Genomic DNA, 21,893 nt, shown 5'->3' with positions numbered 1-21,893 from the left:
TCAGTCCTGGCCTTTTCTACCTATTGATTTATCACTGTAGTTAGCTCACATAGGGACTCAGCTTGATCCATCTGTTGACACAAGTGTCTGACCTGAGCTATCAACGCATTGTTTATCAATAATGCCTCTGTTTTAAACTCTTTTACCTGCGATGCACCCTTCATCTTTTCCAGCTGCGATGACATTTGAGCAATCTGCTCGTCTTTGGTCTTTATCATTTGCTCATTCGCCACTCTCAAATTCTCCAACGCCTCCGACAATTCTTTTTGTTTCTGGATCGCACCCTGATCGATCCTTTGCCTTTCCGCTCGCAATTGCTGAGTCAACTGATCGTTCTCTTGCTATTGCGCCTGCAACTGTTCTTCGGCTTGTGCTGCTTTTTGCCTTATTTCAACCAATTCTGCCTGTAACGCAAGGATTTCTTGGTCCTTATTCTTCAATAGAAGGCTCACCTCCAATGCTTTGTCAATTGTTGCCGCCGAATAAGTGCCTGCATACTGTGATAGCTTTGTTAAGTCATCGGAGGGATCCAATTCCTCCTTCCATACTACATTACCCGTGACCGTTTGTTCGGGGAAGATAGAAGGTTGATCAATCCTTCGTCTCTTCCTTGACCGCTTTACAACTGCCCTGTGTCTTGGGCTGTAGAAAACATCCAATGGCGGAATATCTTCTATTTGTAGAATAATTTGATCAGAGGGGTCTTTTGGAATAACTTCAACTTCTTTAGAACTTGGTGGGCCGCTGGTTCCACTTAGAACCTGAGGAGAGGTAACATCCTGTGTATCGTTTGTCTTAGAATTATCCCCATTTTTTGAACATTCCAATCCACTGATGATGGAGTGAAATTGCTGCCATTCTTGTAATAAATTGGGGTCTATAGTAGTGTCTACATTGGTGGTTTGCTTCTGCTGCTCTTTCTCCTGCTCTTTCCTCTGCTGCTCCTCTTTTTCTCTCCTCTGTTTTTTTTCCTGTTCCTTCTTTTGCTGTTCTTCTTGCTCCCTTTTCTGCCTATCTTCCAGTTCTTTCTTCCTTCTTTCTTCTTGTTCCATTTGTATTCTATGCTGTTTCTCGGCTTGTTCTTTCTCTAGCCTTTCTGCCTGCTCTTTTCTCTGCTGCTCCTCCCGTTGCTTCTTCTGCTGCTCCTCCTGTTCTTGAACAGGTCGGCTTGATGATGTTGCTGGGGATGTTGCCAGTAAATGCAGAGGCAGAGTTTGCAACCTCTATTCTCTGAGTTTATTGAACTCAGTTAATCCCTCATCATTATATCGCATCTTAGCAAGTTCTTTAACATGACCTATTGTCTCAGAGGCAATGAACAGGTCATCAAACATATCCTTCTGATGCTCAAACCTTGTTAATTTGGCCTGCTCTAATGCATTGTAAGCAGTCTTTTTTGGGTCGTATGGTCTGTTTGGGATCGTGGCCAGCGTTAAAGACTGGAGCTTCGTGGCTTCCTTTTCTGCATGTTTAAGATCATGCAGAGTATAAACGCCACATCTGAAGGGAAAAGATGGCCATCCTCTCTTCTTTTCTATTTTGAGAGTCTGTGTAGTACTTTCAGCCATGATCTGATATGCAATCTCCCTTGCTAGCAGCTTATCTGGAACATAAAGAGGAAGAACATGTGGGTCGGCTTTGCTGCCGAAAACTCTGATATAGGTGAAATTTTCTTCTCCAAACCAAATGGCTACTGCTGGTAAATCAAAGGAAGCTTGATAGGAAATTTTTGAAATGGTTTTATCAAAAATTGAATAGTAAATGGGGACCATGAAACCATTACAGATTTGATACAGGTGGTCTTTATAAGAAGACTTCCACAATTTTTGATGATATATATGAATGGGTGAAGGGTCCTGTGCAGTCCACCTCCACCCGAGAACAGGAAATTCAGAATTAAAACAAAGAGTGTCTAGGATATATGCACTATAGTAGAACGGGGGCATTTTCCTTTCTGAAACAATAGAATGAGACCTAAAATCACAAACAGCTACTGCTAATTTATCCGAAAGGATAGTAGCCCAATCCATAATCCAACTATTTACTGCTGCCTCCATTAAAGGAACCATTTCAATGTTAAAATTGGCAGAATCATGCAATCCCCATAGCCTACACATCATAATCCCCGCATAACAATAAGGAGAAGCCAAAGAATCGACCGAGTACTTACCGGAGGATTCATGCTTGTGCTTGTTGGGGTTTTGCCTCCAATCTTTGATAGGTTCAGATTCGATCTCATTCTCGCTTGCGAACTTCTCCAAGAAGTCTTTGTTATATATTTTCTCTGGTTCAGGCAAATGATACATTTGCCTTAGGTCTTCTGGCTTGAATGATCCGAAAATCCTCCCATCTCTTGTATTAAAAGTCCTGTCCAATATGGGGATTTCTTCAATCGCCCATCGCACAACGTCTGTATAAGGAAGAATTTGATCTCTGGCTGCTATCCTGTGAAGGAAAGAGTCGGCCAAATCTTTGAGAGTCACATCAGACTTCTTGAGTAAGTCCACACTAGCTTCTGTCACTATCCTTTGTGGTTGCTCAGCTTCAATTAGGTTATAAGTACCCTGCCAAGTCACTCTGGTGAGTCTCGTGCATGTGGTATCAGATATTAGTCCCTTCTTCTTGTTTGCAGCTGCTTGTCCAGCAGTTGGTGTTGCGGAAGAACCTGCAGTCTTCTTGGACTTCTTTCCCATCTTCTCAGGCCTAGCTTCCGTGAATGAATTCTGCACAAAGAGGCAATTGGGCGTAATACACAGAGATAGCGATAAAAAACTCTTAAGTGATACAGCACATATGAATAGATGCGTAACTGAAGGATTTAGCTTTTAAAATGGGCGCGTATACAATCCGTGAAAAGATTTTAGGACATGATCTTATTAATTAGCTGTTTTCAATCCATCATTTCTTAAATGCCCATTATATCGTTATTCGGGTGAACGATTCACTTAAGCATGCAATGGACGTTTTGACGGTTGAGCGTAGATGAAGGATTGCATGAGAGATCAAGCCTTTATTACAAATGAATTGCGCCATCCCATCACTTAACGGCTCTTCATTGAAAACCGCGCTTTATCGGATCGCAATTGGGGATGTAATTAGTGTGCTTTAATGGTGTATATTGGATATCACCGATCGCCGAATGCGATATCGCATTGGCGAAAAGCTTTGAGCGCAATAAGACTTGGGTGAGATTGCCGCGATACCCGATTCCCGATTGCGCATCGCATCGGGACAAGTCTTGGGAACATCACCAATGTTGTAGCGTGTCGCCGATCGCCGAATTCGCCGAATGTGTATCGCGTTGGGACTATTGGCATGGGGCATTATAACATGTACATGGAATATCGCCGATCGCCGAATGCGCCGAATGCGCATTGGCGGAAAACTTTGGGGTGCTTAATTATAATTCATGTGTCATTGCGATATGCGATCTTGCGATCGCTTTATCGCAATGACAAATCATTACATGATTTCTTTTAAGGGTTTACCCAGAAAGTTTTATAAAGTGCATTTATTCATTTTTTGGACTTTTTTGGATTATAATAGTATTGATACCAAATTAAATTTTAAAGGGACCCATTTCATACGTTAATGTTTATAAGTAAAGATGATATGAAATGGGGGGTTGTTGTAAAGCACAACAAGATGGTGCATTATTTTAGAGAAATCATGAAGGTATACTGCTTAATTGTTTAACTATGAATGAAACTAATAATGTCATGAAGAATTCCATGCAGGTGACTGTGGAGGACATCTATACTGGAAGTCCACCGCTGATAAAATTTTAAGGGCAGGTTTCTATTGGCCCTCTCTTTTTGCAGATGTAAATTTTTTTTCCATGTCATGTCACAAGTGCCAAATCTTTGAGGGCAAGAGAAAGTTGTTACCCCTGCCCCTTAAACCTATATGAACAGAAAAACCTTTTCAACAATGGGGTCTTGACTTCATTGGAGAAATCCATCCCTCTTCCTCAGGCCAGCACAAATGGATCCTAACAGCCATTGACTATTTCACCAAGTGGGTTGAAGCCATTCCCTGCAGACAAGCCAATGACACCATCATTATCCAATTCCTTGAGTGCAATATCCTTTCTAGATTTGGCTGCCCTGAGAAAATCATCACTGACAATGCCGCTGCCTTTAATTCCAAAACGATGATCAATTTCTGCCACACATTTCATATTACCTTGGGCCACTCTACAACCTATTACCCTCAGGGTAATGGCTTGGCCGAATCATCTAACAAAAGCCTCATCAACATCATAAAGAAAGTGCTGGAAAAGAACAAGAAGAACTGGCACAAAAAGCTGGTGAATGCCCTATGGGCAGATAGACTCTCGAGCAAGAGATCCATTGGGATGAGTCCTTATGAGCTAGTATATGGCATGGAGGCTAGATTTCCTTCATCCCTGGGCATTCCTACTATCAAACTGTTACAAGAAATTTAGGCTGAACCAAATGACATTCAAAGAAGAATCAACCAGACCATTCATCTTCAGCAAACTAGAGAACAAGTTTATGACAGAGCTCAAATTTTGCAAGAAAAGCTTAAAAAGATGTTTGATAAGAGAGCTAAGGCTGAGGATTTCAATGTTGGTGACAAAGTTCTGAGGTGGGACTCAGGAAGGGAAGACAAGGGCAAACATGCCAAGTTTGATCTTTTATGGAAAGGACCATTGGTTATTTCTGCTGTTCAGGGAAATAACACATATTTTCTCAGGTCTATAGAGGGCGGCACTGCCGAAGAAGGCCCTGTTAATGGCCGTATGCTGAAACATTACCATGACCCCTTTTAAGGGAGACAATGCAGTTTTGTATATATCTTTGTATAGTCTTACTTGTATATATCAGCACTCTGTTTTTATTTTTGTATAAGCAGGCCGATTGTTTAAGGAAAAGCAGTAAATTTGTGAAAGACACAGCCAATGCAAGTCTTCCAGTTTTAAAAGCTCTGTCTCTACACCAATTTCAGCAAAGCATCAAGAGGAAAAACTGTCACATTACAAGCAATTCACGGTAGAAAAGGAAATATTTACAGTCAAAGCATTGCACATAATCATCTAGCACACAGAAGAAAGCAGGCGATGCTATACAGTTCACAGTAACACAGTGGAGGAGAGAATGGTTCAGATTTCAAAGTTTCACATTTTTAGCAGCCAGAAGGAAGAAGTGTTTCCAATCTACAGCAACAAACAAAAGATCAAGGCAGTCTGACCTGCTGTTCTTTGCTTTTCACAAGGAAAAGCCATCCCCAAGTGGAGCCACTGTTAGCCTCCTGTTGCAACAGGGTTTCATTTTTCATGATTGACATTTTTACATGCCAAATATGTCATACTTTGCAGGCTGCAGTGTTCCATATTTCCACAGGATACCATGAAGTGTGCTTAGTCCAAATAGCACTGCTGTTTTCCAATTTTGATGAGTTGTTCCAGTTTTGAAGAGTTTTTAGAGGGAGGTCCAAATAGTCTAATCTTGGTCTCCCTAGGTTTCAATTTACTTTTTTAGAATATAGAGAATGTATCTATCCAAACAGCTTAATCTTGGCAGATTTGTAGATAGGTAGAGAATCAAAGGGACCCAACTGCTTAATCTGGGCCCTGGCAGAAATAAGTGTAGATTTAGATAGGAGACATTTGAAAAAAAATTTGTAAATATGGGTCTGCAAGTCTAAGTGCATCCAAATCAAAAGAAGAAAAAATGTTAGGTGAGTAGGCTAGGTAGGTAGCTGTGAGGTTGCAGAATGATGATTTATGATCAATTTTGTGTTACAAAGTGTTTTATTTCTTCAGATCACAGTTGCAGACAGTTTTTCATCTGAAGGAGCGCAAGCTGGACATCACTAAATTCCCCTTCTTCTAAATTCCCCAAGTCAATTACTAATTTCCCAAAGAGGTCAAGATCTGCTTGATTCCTCTTAGTTTCATCATTCTCCATGTCATTTGTCCTGGTGAAGATCTGCTTCACTCAAGGATTCTTTATTTCTCATTTATGAGTCACTTTTCCCTCGAGGATTAGCCTAAGGTCTCTTACCTTAGCGCCTGCTTATCATCACCATATTAACCACTAACTCTACTATATAACTCCCTATTAGTTTTCCCCTTCCCCTACTAAAACTATGTATATAAAACCCCCCTATGTAACTATCCCCTCCCTGGCAATATAGCCATATTTCTTCTAAGTCAGGGAAAAAACAATCCATCTGGGGTTGCCATTAGCCCATCCGTGTCTTGGAATTGGTCTAACACCTGGTTAGACTAACAGCCATTCCCCTAATTCTACAATGCCCATGTTGCCACCCTTCCCCTAAAGTTGGGCTTGTAAATATTCAAATCCCGCCCACACAAACCCCCAAGAAAACCATATTTTCCCCTTTTCCCAAAGTCTCACCCCTGAAAATATTAATCTACGCGCATTAACCCACATAACCCACAAACTTCGCCATTCCCTAAGTTTTAAACCCACCACCGCGCCATATTAAAATTGGAATATTCCTTGAATATTCCCGCCCCTTATCCCTCCGTTGCCTCGTCCTAGCCACCAACCATTAGATCGCCCGCCCCACAGATCTACGGTGGGCGGGCCTTCCTGTCCCCCGACGCGCCCGAAGGTTAGCATCCGGGAAATGGGCGGTATTGCCGCCGTACTCCCGCCACGCGTCACCTCCTGGGCTGTGGCGGAGCCCCTTCCCCCGAAACCACCTTTGTCCAAAGGCAGTGTGCCCAGAAACCACTTATCGCCCTCCCCCTGTGACGTAAGCCCCACGTCACCTGCTGAATCATCCGCCTGCGTGGCCTCTCGCCACTGTACTGCCGAGTCACCCTGCCACATGTCCTGCCACCGTCACCTTACCGTACTGCCACGTCACCTCCGTACGTGATGACATCATCTTGCTCACGTCATCCTGCCACATCATCATGCTGACATCATCACTAACATCATCCACCGTACGAAGTCCGTTATGCTGACATCATGCTAACGTCATCAGCAATTTTAGCGCGAAAGGCGAAAATCGCACTCCAGAGCCCCGGAATCCGCAATCTTGCTGCTGTGTTCATTTGCTTGTTAAAGGTCCTGTGAGAGATGGTATCAGAGCCAGTATTGTTTGAGTTGGTATTTTGTTGTGAGATATTGTTTGAGTGAAAAAATTCGCTTGAGTCCTGAATAGCATTTGAGCTCGTTGTTGCCGGTGTTGGCGTTGGAGAGCGTTGAAGACGTTGGACGAGAATTTGCCGCAATTTCTCCCTCAGAAGAAGGCCGCAATTCTTCTCATCATTTTCTGCAAGACTTTTGAACGGGTATTTATCTATTCTAAAATGGATGCTCCTAGACATTCTTCAGCTGAATCTTCTGAGTCTATTTTTGGATCTAAGCACTTTAGAACTATGAAAGATGAAGAAAAATCAAAATCTGCATTAGAAGGGTTATGTAGATCTGAATCTATTTCTGGTAATTCTGCTATCATAGAACAAGAAGAAACAGATCCCTCTGTTAACTGGAAACTTCCACCAGTTTCTCCGCATGATGTATACAGAAATTTATCCTCTTTTAATTTCCGAGCCCTTAGTCAAATCAAAATCAAAGAAAAATCCATCAAAGCAGATTTAACTTTGAATGCTATGTTAACTATATCTCTCCTCGAAGCCAAACATATCAAATCAGCTCTCAAAGCTGGTTACCAGTATGTCCATCTGGGGATGGTAAGGATAGGACTGAATGCATTACATAGAAAAGGACAAAAAGCTTATGTGTTCTCAGCCCTATTTGATAATCGATGGACCACATTCACACAGGCCATGATAGGTGGTATTGAAACAAGCCTTGCTGAAGGCCCAGTACAGTATGATGTTTTTCCAGATTTCTCTGTTGCACTTGACGACCCAAATGTCCTGCAATGCCTAACCTTAGGTATCCAGACTGCCGGGTATGAAAATTTCAAAAGAAAATCAAAAAATTTGGCCATTTTCTATATTACTTGTGCCCGATTCTATAATACAACAATCCCTATTGTATTACATACCCCTGATAAAGATGAAGGCCGAGTCACTCTTATCCAGTATGATTCATCGTGTAATCCAGTAGCACCAGTCTATGTATCCAGAAATGATTTATGTCCGCCTGATGATTGGGTAACCAATTGGGGAAAACCCACAAAGAAACCTGTTGCTGCTGCACAATCAATAATAACAGAGATAGATGGGAAGGTTACCACACGATTTCCCAGAGTTAACACATTTCAGAATGAAGGACCCTCCATTTCTGTCTCTGCAATTCCTACTACAATCAGTCAGTTACATCCTGGTCAGTCTTCTGCACCTCCACAGTTTGTAATAGACCAAGCAGTGTATGATTCTATCAGAAGAATGTTTTCACAGCCAAGCACATCTCAGCCCTTCAGCTCAGTCTGTGATCATCCACACTGCTCCAAAACCTTTTGTCAATTTTCTTCAGAACCACCAACTCCACATGGGGAGTCATCAGACCGTCATAGAATAAACATGATCAGATTTACACCTCCGTCTGATTCGTCTGAAGAAAGTTACAAAAAAGTTGTATTTTTTAATCCACAAGAAGAACTACTTGTACATACTGTATCCAGTTCTTCTACCTATGGTTTAGGTTATGTTGATTCTTCACCCATTCCTGAATACAGAAGAAATCCTATTGATAAAATTCCAAAGCATGTAGAAATTCCTTCTGATTCAGAGATAATTGCCTTTTCAAATATTTTTAAAGGAATTAGTCCATATGATCCTGATGATCAATGGAAAAAGAAAATGTTCAATTGGGATATGTTTACACATGAAAAAGAACATTTGTATTTTGAAGAAGTAATGCTTCTTCCAAGAAATGATCGTCCTGCCTTCAACAGACAGAATGTTGAAAAATGGAAAGAATGGATGAAGGCAGAAAATCAATGGATATAATTCTATGAGTGGTATTATCCTTCTGCAAATATAATAGAACATTCCTTGATGAAACAATTCAAGAACCAGGCTAAACAGAAAAGAATCAAGGATCCAGAAAGATTTGTATAAGAAAAGATGAAAGAAAATCCAGTAGTAATTCCTCCTCCTTTGAAAGCACATGTTTTCCAGTCAAAAATTCAGAGTATGCTAAATAAACCAAACATTCCAAGATCTCTGATCGCTGTTCAAATTGAAGGAGAAAAACTACTAAGAAAAATTTGTTCTCAGTTGCAAGTAAACATGATGAGGTCTGGGATCCCAAATAAGCACAAGTGGGAACTCCTTGATGGAAGCCTTTTAGAAACAGACACAGAGTTTCCCCCTTGGAATTTTTTTTTGATAAGAAGTCAAGATGGAAAACTTTACAAATTACTTCCATCTCATGCTGATGATCCTAGTTTAGTAGCAAAAGATGTTGTTGCTGCTACTAATTGGACAAATCTAGCTTTGTCAAGTCTTGAAAAATTTGTCAAATCTAAGTTTGAAATTGTTGATACTACTAATTCTGAAATGAAGGCCATGCTTGAAAGCATTTTGAGAAAACAAGATTACAATACAGTTTGTCTGAATAGCAGTGTTACTACTCTGGCAGAAAATGATAAGGCTCTTGCTAAGAGTCTTGACAGGTTGTCTTTACAAACAGGACAGATAGATAAAAAGACCCATGATGCTACCTCGGCTCATGGAAAAGAAATTGTAAAGATCAGTAATTCTCTTGATATTGTAAAAAAACAAGTTTGGGAAGTAACTCAAGGGATAGAATCCTTGAAAAAGAAGCCTAGGGTTGAGGCCTATAAATCTGCAACTATATTTTCAGAACCCAAGACTTCTGTCCCATATTCTATTACTCCTTCTGTGGAAAGCCTTATTAGAACACCCAGCTCTATAACCTTTCCACCGCCTACTTCCTCTCATCCATATTCTCTGTTTGCAAATCCCAGTTTCTTTAGCCCACATCCTGCCATAAAGCAATCTAAAGAAACTGAAGAATCTAGCAAACCAGAATCTTCTAATTTCATGTCTGAAGATTCTTACACTAGAGAAGAAGAAAGTTTTGATACAAGTTTCCATAAGACAGAAACATCCTTTGGTGATATGACTCTTCACAAGATAGAAGCAGAACCACAAATTGAAGAGCTTGAAACCTGTATCAATAACTTATCTTTGACAGTTCAAGACCAGGAGCAACCTGATAATGAAGATCAAGTCAATACTACATCATCCAGGTCAAGATGGGAGACTACTTGGAACCCTGCTCCTGATAGAAGAGATCTTATGAAATCTGAATACCATAAGGATTGGTCTTCAAATTCTACTTATTCATGGAATATTGATAATTGCACAGAGGCTGAAATTATGTCTGTATTACATTCCATGCTTGTATGTTATAGGACTTATCTTGCTGATGATATAGGTCCTATTAATGCTACAAGGAGAATAATAGGAGGATTTGAAGGAACATTGGATTCTTGGCTAAAAGCTGAGACATTAAAAGATCCCAGTCTCCTTGCAGGATGGGAACAAGCAGTTGTCCAAAATGAAGATGGATCTACTCACATAGATGCTGTCACTAGTTTACCTGTCAACAATATGATAGGAAAACTTCTTTATGCTATTACAGTCAATTTCATTGGTTTTCCTCAAATAACCAATGATATTACAACTATTACTTTGCTGGCCATGAAGTTGCATAATATGCAACATTTTGATGAGTACTTCAATGAATTCCTTCACAGATTGCATACATTGACTCCAGATCTCATTCTTGAGCCAAAATGGAAGGAAATTTTTGTGGCATCCCTTCCCCAATGGGTCTCTTCAGCTATTGTCAATAAACTACCAGGGAAGGTTGGAGACTATAAATTTGGCATAATCAGACAAGCTGTAAAAGCAATCATTGTAGAATTGTGCTCACAAATGAAGATTGCAAGAGCAGCTACCAATCCTAAAAAGCCACATGGATATCAACAGCTCTGCAAACAATGGCACCTTGGTAAAGCTGGAAATTCTGAGGGGCATAAGAGGAGAAAAAGACACTTCAAAAAGAATTCCCAGACCTCCCAAGAAAAGCCAAAAAGAAAACATTACAAAGCAAAACCTTACAAGCATACAAAGATGTTTTCTAAAGATAGAGAAATAATTTGTTACAACTGTAACAAAAAAGGCCACACAGCTCCAAACTGTCCAAATAAAAAGAAAGACTCCTCTAAAAAGAAAGTCCAGTACAGAAATAAGAAAGGAAAGATAAATTCATTTGATCTTCCTAGCAGCTATGATGAGTTGGTATCTTCTGATTCAGGATCTGAAAATGACTTTAATTATGTTGATTCAGAAGAAACATCCGATGAAGAATTCTGTAATGATCCTCATTGTACAGAATGTAAATATTGTGATTGTGATGACCCTGATATTTGTACATGTAATGCAGTCAGGATGATGAAGACTGATTATGATGAAATCAGTAAAAATATTTTTGCACAAATGATGGCTGCTACAGATCCGCAAATGAAAGAAATGTACAGATCTCTGCTGACAGAACATCTGAAGAAATCACCCTCTAGTTCAAAGAACTCTCCAAATAAAGGGTATGTGCCTCCTGCTACTCTTTTCTCTGTCGAAGCTTTAACCAGACAATTCAGAAATGAAGATTTTGGAGAAGATTTGCCACAAACCTTGCCTGCAGTGCATCAGGCAATAAAAGAATTGAGAAAAGCAATCAAGGAGAACAGAAGATTGTGTGTTGAAAGGCACAATGAGTTAAGCCTAAAAGTGTTAAATGCACAAGCCCCTTTTGCTTCTTCATCACAAGACCCTATTTCAGGGAAGACAGAAAACTGGACCTACCATTCAGGGCCAGTTCAACAGCAGTATAACAAAGAAGAAGGAGAAGAAGAAGAGATAGCAAGAACAGATTTTGGATGCAATAGCATGAATAGAGATGTCATGTATTGTGTCAAAATGAAGGTAAAAATAGGAAACCAGTATGAATTCTGGAAAGTTCTTATGGATACTGGTTCCAGGTTAAACATAGTAAGTGATACAGTAGTTGGCATGCATCATAGAAGGCCAACAAAATGTCCAAGGGTGATCACTGCAAGTGGTGATATCCCTACAAAGCATGAAGCAGAAATTGATGTTCTACTTACAGATAAAATTGGAGTTCATTTGGTTTGTCCTGTTGTTCCAGGATTAGATTGTGCAATGTACCTCGGGACACCATTTTTCCAGAACTTTAATATGCATGGAGCAAAATTTGATACAAAAACTCAGAGGTATGGATACTTTGTCAATTTTGATAATAAGGAAGTCTTTTTCCCATTTATTAATTCTAATTCTCCAATTAGAATTAAGAGAATAGAAAGAATGGAAAATCTGCTGGCAAAAATGGAAATAAAGAGAGAAGTACTAAAAACAGAAGAACATTTGGATAATGGAAAATTTGCTTCAGAGATAGCAAATCTCACTGCGCAGTTTAAAGAATGTTGTTCAGATGATCCAAATGCCTTTTGGCATATAAAAAAACAGGAAGTAGAACTTCCTCTCAAAAAAGATTTCAGTGGAAAATTAAGGAGATCCAAAGCAGTGGCAATGAATGAAGAGCAGATGAAGCTTTGCAAGGAAGAAATAAGGGATCTCTTAAAGAAAGGGCTTATCAGGAAAAGTAAAAGCCCGATAGCATGTTTTGCATTCTATGTTAATAAGCATGCTGAAATTGCCAGAGGAAAGCCAAGGCTAGTTGTGAATTATAAACCTCTGAATAAGATTCTGGATTATGATGCCTATCCTTTGCCAAAGCCGTCTTCCATACTTGCTCAGATATCAAAGTCCAAGATATTTTCCAAATTTGATCTCAAATCTGGTTTCTGGCAAGTAGGAATCAAAGAAGAAGATAAATGGAAGACAGCATTCTCTGTACCAGAAGGACATTATGAGTGGAATATCATGCCATTTGGCCTGATCAATGCTCCTTCAGCCTTTCAGAGAATAATGGATGAAACTTTCGAAGGAATGGAAAGTTTCCTGAAGAAATATATTGATGATTTACTGATTCATTCTGATAATATTGCTGACCATGTCAAACATTTGAAAATTTTTCTTCACAGGGTCAAAGACATGGGTATAGTATTATCAGAATCCAAGATGAAATTATTTCGGCCAATAATAGATTTCTTGGGTTACAATATACAGTATGGATCATATACTGTAATCCAAAGAAGTTTGAATTTCATTGATCACTTCCCTGATGAGATTAAAGATAAAACACAATTACAAAGGTTTTTGGGAAGTTTGAACTACATTTCTAAGTTTTTGAAGCATTGTGCACAAGAAAGAAAATTGTTAAACAAAAGGCTTCAGAAGGATCAAATTCCATGGAATAATGACTGCACCCAGGCAGTTAGAACAATAAAAGAAAAAGTCAGGAAAATTCAGCCTCTCTCTCCTATCCGGGAAGAATGGGAGAAAATAATCATGACAGATGCCAGTTATGAAGGATGGGGAGCAGTACTATGCCAGAAGAATCCTAGCAGCAAAAATGAAATTGAAATATGTCAGCATGCATCAGGTTTGTGGGCCAAAAATCAATTAAATTGGTCAAGCTTAAAGAAAGAACTTAGAGCAGTCTGTTTGGGAATAGAAAAATTCAGAGATTTTGTTATCTACACCAAATTCACCATCAAAACAGATTGTCAAGCTTTAAAATATGCAATTCATAGATGTGATTTTGAAGATGCTGCTATGGTAAGATGGATCATGCACCTCAGCCAGTATAGTTTTGACATTGAATTTGTCAAAGGAGATAAGAACAGCTTTGCAGATATGTTAAGCAGAGAATTTTTATCTGAACATTCAATCATGAGTCTGCAATGTAATTTCATCAGAAGACATGAAAATACTGTGGAAATTGAGACCTCTTCTGGATGGATTTCATATAATCTAGACACACTCCTTCTAGATCATAATGAAGATTGGAGACCAATAAAAGAAGTTAGGTACAGAACAGGGATTGATTTTCTTTGGACAGATCCTCGTCAAGATGAAGCGAATAATGAAGCTCTTGAAGCTTTAGATTATTTAAGGAAAATTGGAAGCATTGCTTATGTGATTGAAAGAGATCATGAAGATGATAACAGAATCACCAGTTGTCATATAACATTCAGAAGATTTGACAATCATCTTCACAGAGACAATTATGATTCAGACAGGCAGCAAGAAGCTTTTTACACAGCAATGAATATGCAGAATTATTCCACTAACATGTTTTATTCTTTGCAGTTTTCATTTTTGTTTGAAGACACTCCAGTAGAAGACATGGAAGAAGATGATCTTGTACCAGAATGGTTCATGGATTGGTGGGAGAAATACGGCTTATCCCCATTACTCATGAAACCATACTCCATGGGCATGATGAAAATACCAAACTTCAGTCCTAATAGCACGATGATGGTTTTAGTGCTGGATAAATCAATAAGAGATTTGGTAAATATCAGCAGTACAGATTTCCTGAATGGTGTCAGAAGATGTGGCCATGTGAGATGGTTCATAATGAATCACTACAAGTGTAGAAGAATAAACCCAAGTACCGGTTACGAAGATTTTCATCGACAAGCTGATCCTGAACTAAATCCTTTCCTGAATCTAAATGAATTAGATCTTCCCGATCCTCATGATAATTCAACTTGGGAAACTGAAAAAGAAGTATGGGTACAATATTATTCCAATTACTTGATTGAAAGATGGAATTACTAGTACTATACTTACCCACAGATTGATTACTATACCTTTGATTGATGTCTTTTCAGCCGACTATGGTGCTGGACGAGCTTTCGTGGATTCCCTCGCTCTGGAATCTCCACTTTGTACATCTTTGAGATTTGCAAATCTCATCTTTTATGTCATTTTAGTCTTTCGAGGGTTCACTCATGAATTTCCTCTGTGTAAATAGTTTGTTGGTACTAAGATTCGGTCCCCACATGCCACGGGCTCTCTGATAAAGAGTAGGGACGAGATAACATAGGACGATATTGTCCTATGCCCGAATCTTGCTTTCGGCGGTCTATCCAGATCTGTCTGAGTACTTTTATTTTGAGTCATCAGTCTGTACAAGACCCACTCATGGATGTTTGTTCCCTTCCAGCTTATAAATAAGAGATAGCTGCGAAGTAAGACTCATTCGAGTCGGGATAGAGTCTGAGTTTAGAGTGATAAACTTTTCCTGCTCTACATCTGCGGACATCTGTGTCTGATATGCTTGCATCACGAAAGGTTTAATAAGTCCTAGAGTCTGGTTTGGAAGCCTGCGCATCAGTGTGCTCGGCACTGGTGAGAACCTAAAGTGGCTGAACCATTAGGAAAGTCTGAGAATTTGTCCGTCATCTCTGAGGCAGAGTCTGTCTATTGCCAGGTAGCCTCCGGTGATACTTGTTCCTTGAGAATGGTATAAAGTCTGGTGAATGCGTAGACAATCAATCTCTGTAAGGAGGAGTATTTCTCATATGTAATATCTGCATCCATATAATAGAACATTCCTTGATGAAACAATTCAGGAACCAGGCTAAACAGGGTTATGTAGATCTGAATCTATTTCTAGTAATTCTGCTATCATAGAACAAGAAGAAACAGATCCCTCTGTTAACTGGAAACTTCCACCAGTTTCTCCGCATGATGTATACAGAAATTTATCCTCTTTTAATTTCCGAGCCCTTAGTCAAATCAAAATCAAAGAAAAATCCATCAAAGCAGATTTAACTTTGAATGCTATGTTAACTATATCTCTCCTCGAAGCCAAACATATCAAATCAGCTCTCAAAGCTAGTTACCAGTATGTCCATCTGGGGATGGTAAGGATAGGACTGAATGCATGACATAGAAAAGGACAAAAAGCTTATGTGTTCTCAGCCCTATTTGATAATCGATGGACCACATTCACACAGGCCATGATAGGTGGTATTGAAACAAGCCTTGCTGAAGGCCCAGTACAGTATGATGTTTTTCCAGATTTCTCTGTTGCACTTGACGACCCAAATGTCCTGCAATGCCTAACCTTAGGTATCCAGACTGCCAGGTATGAAAATTTCAAAAGAAAATCAAAAAATTTGGCCATTTTCTATATTACTTGTGTCCGATTCTATAATACAACAATCCCTGCTGTATTACATACCCCTGATAAAGATGAAGGCCGAGTCACTCTTATCCAATATGATTCATCGCGTAATCCAGTAGCACCAGTCTATGTATCCAGAAATGATTTATGTCCGCCTGATGATTGGATAACCAATTGGGGAAAACCCACAAAGAAACCTGTTGCTGCTGCACAATCAATAATAACAGAGACAGATGGGAAGGTTACCACACGATTTCCCAGAGTTAACACATCTCAGAATGAAGGACCCTCCATTTCTGTCTCTGCAATTCCTACTACAATCAGTCAGTTACATCCTGGTCAGTCTTCTGCACCTCCACAGTTTGTAATAGACCAAGCAGTGTATGATTCTATCAGAAGAATGTTTTCACAGCCAAGCACATCTCAGCCCTTCAGCTCAGTCTGTGATCATCCACACTGCTCCAAAACCTTTTGTCAATTTTCTTCAGAACCACCAACTCCACATGGGGAGTCATCAGACCGTCATAGAATAAACATGATCAGATTTACACCTCCGTCTGATTCGTCTGAAGAAAGTTACAAAAAAGTTGTATTTTTTAATCCACAAGAAGAACTACTTGTACATACTGTATCCAGTTCTTCTACCTATGGTTTAGGTTATGTTGATTCTTCACCCATTCCTGAATACAAAAGAAATCCTATTGATAAAATTCCAAAGCATGTAGAAATTCCTTCTGATTCAGAGATAATTGCCTTTTCAAATATTTTTAAAGGAATTAGTCCATATGATCCTGATGATCAATGGAAAAAGAAAATGTTCAATTGGGATATGTTTACACATGAAAAAGAACATTTGTATTTTGAAGAAGTAATGCTTCTTCCAAGAAATGATCGTCCTGCCTTCAACAGACAGAATGTTGAAAAATGGAAAGAATGGATGAAGGCAGAAAATCAATGGATATCATTCTATGAGTGGTATTATCCTTCTACAAATATAATAGAACATTCCTTGATGAAACAATTCAGGAACCAGGCTAAACAGAAAAGAATCAAGGATCCAGAAAGATTTGTAGAAGAAAAGATGAAAGAAAATCTAGTAGTAATTCCTCCTCCTTTGAAAGCACATGTTTTCCAGTCAAAAATTCAGAGTATGCTAAATAAACCAAACATTCCAAGATCTCTGATCGCTGTTCAAATTGAAGGAGAAAAACTACTAAGAAAAAATTGTTCTCAGTTGCAAGTAAACATGATGAGGTCTGGGATCCCAAATAAGCACAAGTGGGAACTCCTTGATGGAAGCCTTTTAGAAACAGACACATAGTTTCCCCCTTGGAAAAATTTTGTGATAAGAAGTCAAGATGGAAAACTTTACAAATTACTTCCATCTCACGCTGATGATCCTAGTTTAGTAGCAAAAGATGCTGTTGCTGCTACTAATTGGACAAATCTAGCTTTGTCAAGTCTTGAAAAATTTGTCAGATCTAAGTTTGAAATTGTTGATACTACTAATTCTGAAATGAAGGCCATGCTTGAAAGCATTTTGAGAAAACAAGATTACAATACAGTTTGTCTGAATAGCAGTGTTACTACTCTTGCAGAAAATGATAAGGCTCTTGCTAAGAGTCTTGACAGGTTATCTTTACAAACAGGACAGATAGATAAAAAGACCCATGATGCTACCTCGGCTCATGGAAAAGAAATTGTAAAGATCAGTAATTCTCTTGATATTGTAAAAAAACAAGTTTGGGAAGTAACTCAAGGGATAGAATCCTTGAAAAAGAAGCCTAGGGTTGAGGCCTATAAATCTGCAACTATATTTTCAGAACCCAAGACTTCTGTCCCATATTCTATTACTCCTTCTGTGGAAAGCCTTATTAGAACACCCAGCTCTATAACCTTTCCACCGCCTACTTCCTCTCATCCATATTCTCTCTTTGCAAATCACAGTTTCTTTAGCCCACATCCTGCCATAAAGCAATCTAAAGAAACTGAAGAATCTAGCAAACCAGAATCTTCTAATTTCATGTCTGAAGATTCTTACACTAGAGAAGAAGAAAGTTTTGATACAAGTTTCCATAAGACAGAAACATCCTTTGGTGATATGACTCTTCACAAGATAGAAGCAGAACCACAAATTGAAGAGCTTGAAACCTGTATCAATAACTTATCTTTGACAGATCAAGACCAGGAGCAACCTGATAATGAAGATCAAGTCAATACTACATCATCCAGGTCAAGATGGGAGACTACTTGGAACCCTGCTCCTGATAGAAGAGATCTTATGAAATCTGAATACCATAAGGATTGGTCTTCAAATTCTACTTATTCATGGAATATTGATAATTGCACAGAGGCTGAAATTATGTCTGTATTACATTCCATGCTTGTATGTTATAGGACTTATCTTGCTGATGATATAGGTCCTATTAATGCTACAAGGAGAATAATAGGAGGATTTGAAGGAACATTGGATTCTTGGCTAAAAGCTGAGACATTAAAAGATCCCAGTCTCCTTGCAGGATGGGAACAAGCAGTTGTCCAAAATGAAGATGGATCTACTCACATAGATGCTGTCACTAGTTTACCTGTCAACAATATGAAAGGAAAACTTCTTTATGCTATTACAGTCAATTTCATTGGTTTTCCTCAAATAACCAATGATATTACAACTATTACTTTGCTGGCCATGAAGTTGCATAATATGCAACATTTTGATGAGTACTTCAATGAATTCCTTCACAGATTGCATACATTGACTCCAGATCTCATTCTTGAGCCAAAATGGAAGGAAATTTTTGTGGCATCCCTTCCCTAATGGGTCTCTTTAGCTATTGTCAATAAACTACCAGGGAAGGTTGGAGACTATAAATTTGGCATAATCAGACAAGCTGTAAAAGCAATCATTGTAGAATTGTGCTCACAAATGAAGATTGCAAGAGCAGCTACCAATCCTAAAAAGCCACATGGATATCAACAGCTCTGCAAACAATGGCACCTTGGTAAAGCTGGAAATTCTGAGGGGCATAAGAGGAGAAAAAGACACTTCAAAAAGAATTCCCAGACCTCCCAAGAAAAGCCAAAAAGAAAACATTACAAAGCAAATCCTTACAAGCATACAAAGATGTTTTCTAAAGATAGAGAAATAATTTGTTACAACTGTAACAAAAAAGGCCACACAGCTCCAAACTGTCCAAATAAAAAGAAAGACTCCTCTAAAAAGAAAGTCCGGTACAGAAATAAGAAAGGAAAGATAAATTCATTTGATCTTCCTAGCAGCTATGATGAGTTGGTATCTTCTGATTCAGGATCTGAAAATGACTTTAATTATGTTGATTCAGAAGAAACATCTGATGAAGAATTCTGTAATGATCCTCATTGTACAGAATGTAAATATTGTGATTGTGATGACCCTGATATTTGTACATGTAATGCAGTCAGGATGATGAAGACTGATTATGATGAAATCAGTAAAAATATTTTTGCACAAATGATGGCTGCTACAGATCCGCAAATGAAAGAAATGTACAGATCTCCGCTGACAGAACATCTGAAGAAATCACCCTCTAGTTCAAAGAACTCTCCAAATAAAGGGTATGTGCCTCCTGCTACTCTTTTCTCTATCGAAGCTTTAACTAGACAATTCAGAAATGAAGATTTTGGAGAAGATTTGCCACAAACCTTGCCTGCAGTGCATTAGACAATAAAAGAATTGAGAAAAGCAATCAAGGAGAACAGAAGATTGTGTGTTGAAAGGCATAATGAGTTAAGCCTAAAAGTGTTAAATGCACAAGCCCCTTTTGCTTCTTCATCACAAGACCCTATTTCAGGGAAGACAGAAAACTGGACCTACCATTCAGGGCCAGTTCAACAGCAGTATAACAAAGAAGAAGGAGAAGAAGAAGAGATAGCAAGAACAGATTTTGGTTGCAATAGCATGAATAGAGATGTCATGTATTTTGTCAAAATGAAGGTAAAAATAGGAAGCCAATATGAATTCTGGAAAGCTCTTATGGATATTGGTTCCAGGTTAAGCATAGTAAGTGATACAGTAGTTGGCATGCATCATAGAAGGCCAACAACATGTCCAAGGGTGATCACTGCAAGTGGTGATATCCCTACAAAGCATGAAGCAGAAATTGATGTTCTGCTTACAGATAAAATTGGAGTTCATTTGGTTTGTCCTGTTGTTCCAGGATTGGATTGTGCAATGTACCTCGGGACACCATTTTTCCAGAACTTTAATATGCATGGAGCAAAATTTGATACAAAAACTCAGAGGTATGGATACGTTTTCAATTTTGATAATAAGGAAGTCTTTTTCCCATTTATTAATTCTAATTCTCCAATTAGAATTAAGAGAATAGAAAGAATGGAAAATCTGTTGGCAAAAATGGAAATAAAGAGAGAAGTACTAAAACCAGAAGAACATTTGGATAATGGAAAATTTGCTTCAGAGATAGCAAATCTCACTGCGCAGTTTAAAGAATGTTGTTCAGATGATCCAAATGCCTTTTGGCATATAAAAAAACAGGAAGTAGAACTTCCTCTCAAAACCGATTTCAGTGGAAAATTAAGGAGATCCAAAGCAGTGGAAATGAATGAAGAGCAGATGAAGCTTTGTAAGGAAGAAATAAGGGATCTCTTAAAGAAAGGGCTTATCAGGAAAAGTAAAAGCCCGATAGCATGTTTTGCATTCTATGTTAATAAGCATGCTGAAATTGCCAGAGGAAAGCCAAGGCTAGTTGTGAATTATAAACCTCTGAATAAAATCCTAGATTATGATGCCTATCCTTTGCCAAAGCCGTCTTCCATACTTGCTCAGATATCAAAGTCCAAGATATTTTCCAAATTTGATCTCAAATCTGGTTTCTGGCAAGTAGGAATCAAAGAAGAAGATAAATGGAAGACAACATTCTTTGTACCAGAAGGACATTATGAGTGGAATATCATGCCATTTGGCCTGATCAATGCTCCTTCAGCCTTTCAGAGAATAATGGATGAAACTTTCGAAGGAATGGAAAGTTTCCTGAAGAAATATATTGATGATTTACTGATTCATTCTGATAATATTGCTAACCATGTCAAACATTTGAAAATTTTTCTTCACAGGGTCAAAGACATGGGTATAGTATTATCAGAATCCAAGATGAAATTATTTCGGCCAATAATAGATTTCTTGGGTTACAATATATAGTATGGATCATATACTGTAATCCAAAGAAGTTTGAATTTCATTGATCACTTCCCTGATGAGATTAAAGATAAAACACAATTACAAAGGTTTTTGGGAAGTTTGAACTACATTTCTAAGTTTTTGAAGCATTGTGCACAAGAAAGAAAATTGTTAAACAAAAGGCTTCAGAAGGATCCAATTCCATGGAATAATGACTGCACCCAGGCAGTTAGAACAATAAAAGAAAAAGTCAGGAAAATTCAACCTCTCTCTCCTATCCGGGAAGAATGGGAGAAAATAATCATGACAGATGCCAGTTATGAAGGATGGGGAGTAGTACTATGCCAGAAGAATCCTAGCAGCAAAAATGAAATTGAAATATGTCAGTATGCATCAGGTTTGTGGGCCAAAAATCAATTAAATTGGTCAAGCTTAAAGAAAGAACTTAGAGCAGTCTGTTTGGGAATAGAAAAATTCAGAGATTTTGTTATCTACACCAAATTCACCATCAAAACAGATTGTCAAGCTTTAAAATATGCAATTCATAGATGTGATTTTGAAGATGCTGCTATGGTAAGATGGATCATGCACCTCAGCCAGTATAGTTTTGACATTGAATTTGTCAAAGGAGATAAGAACAGCTTTGCAGATAT

This window comes from Pinus tabuliformis, chromosome J (genome assembly GCF_031772625.1).
Source record: "Pinus tabuliformis cultivar Carrire ecotype Pingquan chromosome J, CPIR1, whole genome shotgun sequence".
NCBI lineage: Eukaryota > Viridiplantae > Streptophyta > Pinopsida > Pinales > Pinaceae > Pinus > Pinus tabuliformis.
This window is presented reverse-complemented; position numbering follows the sequence as displayed.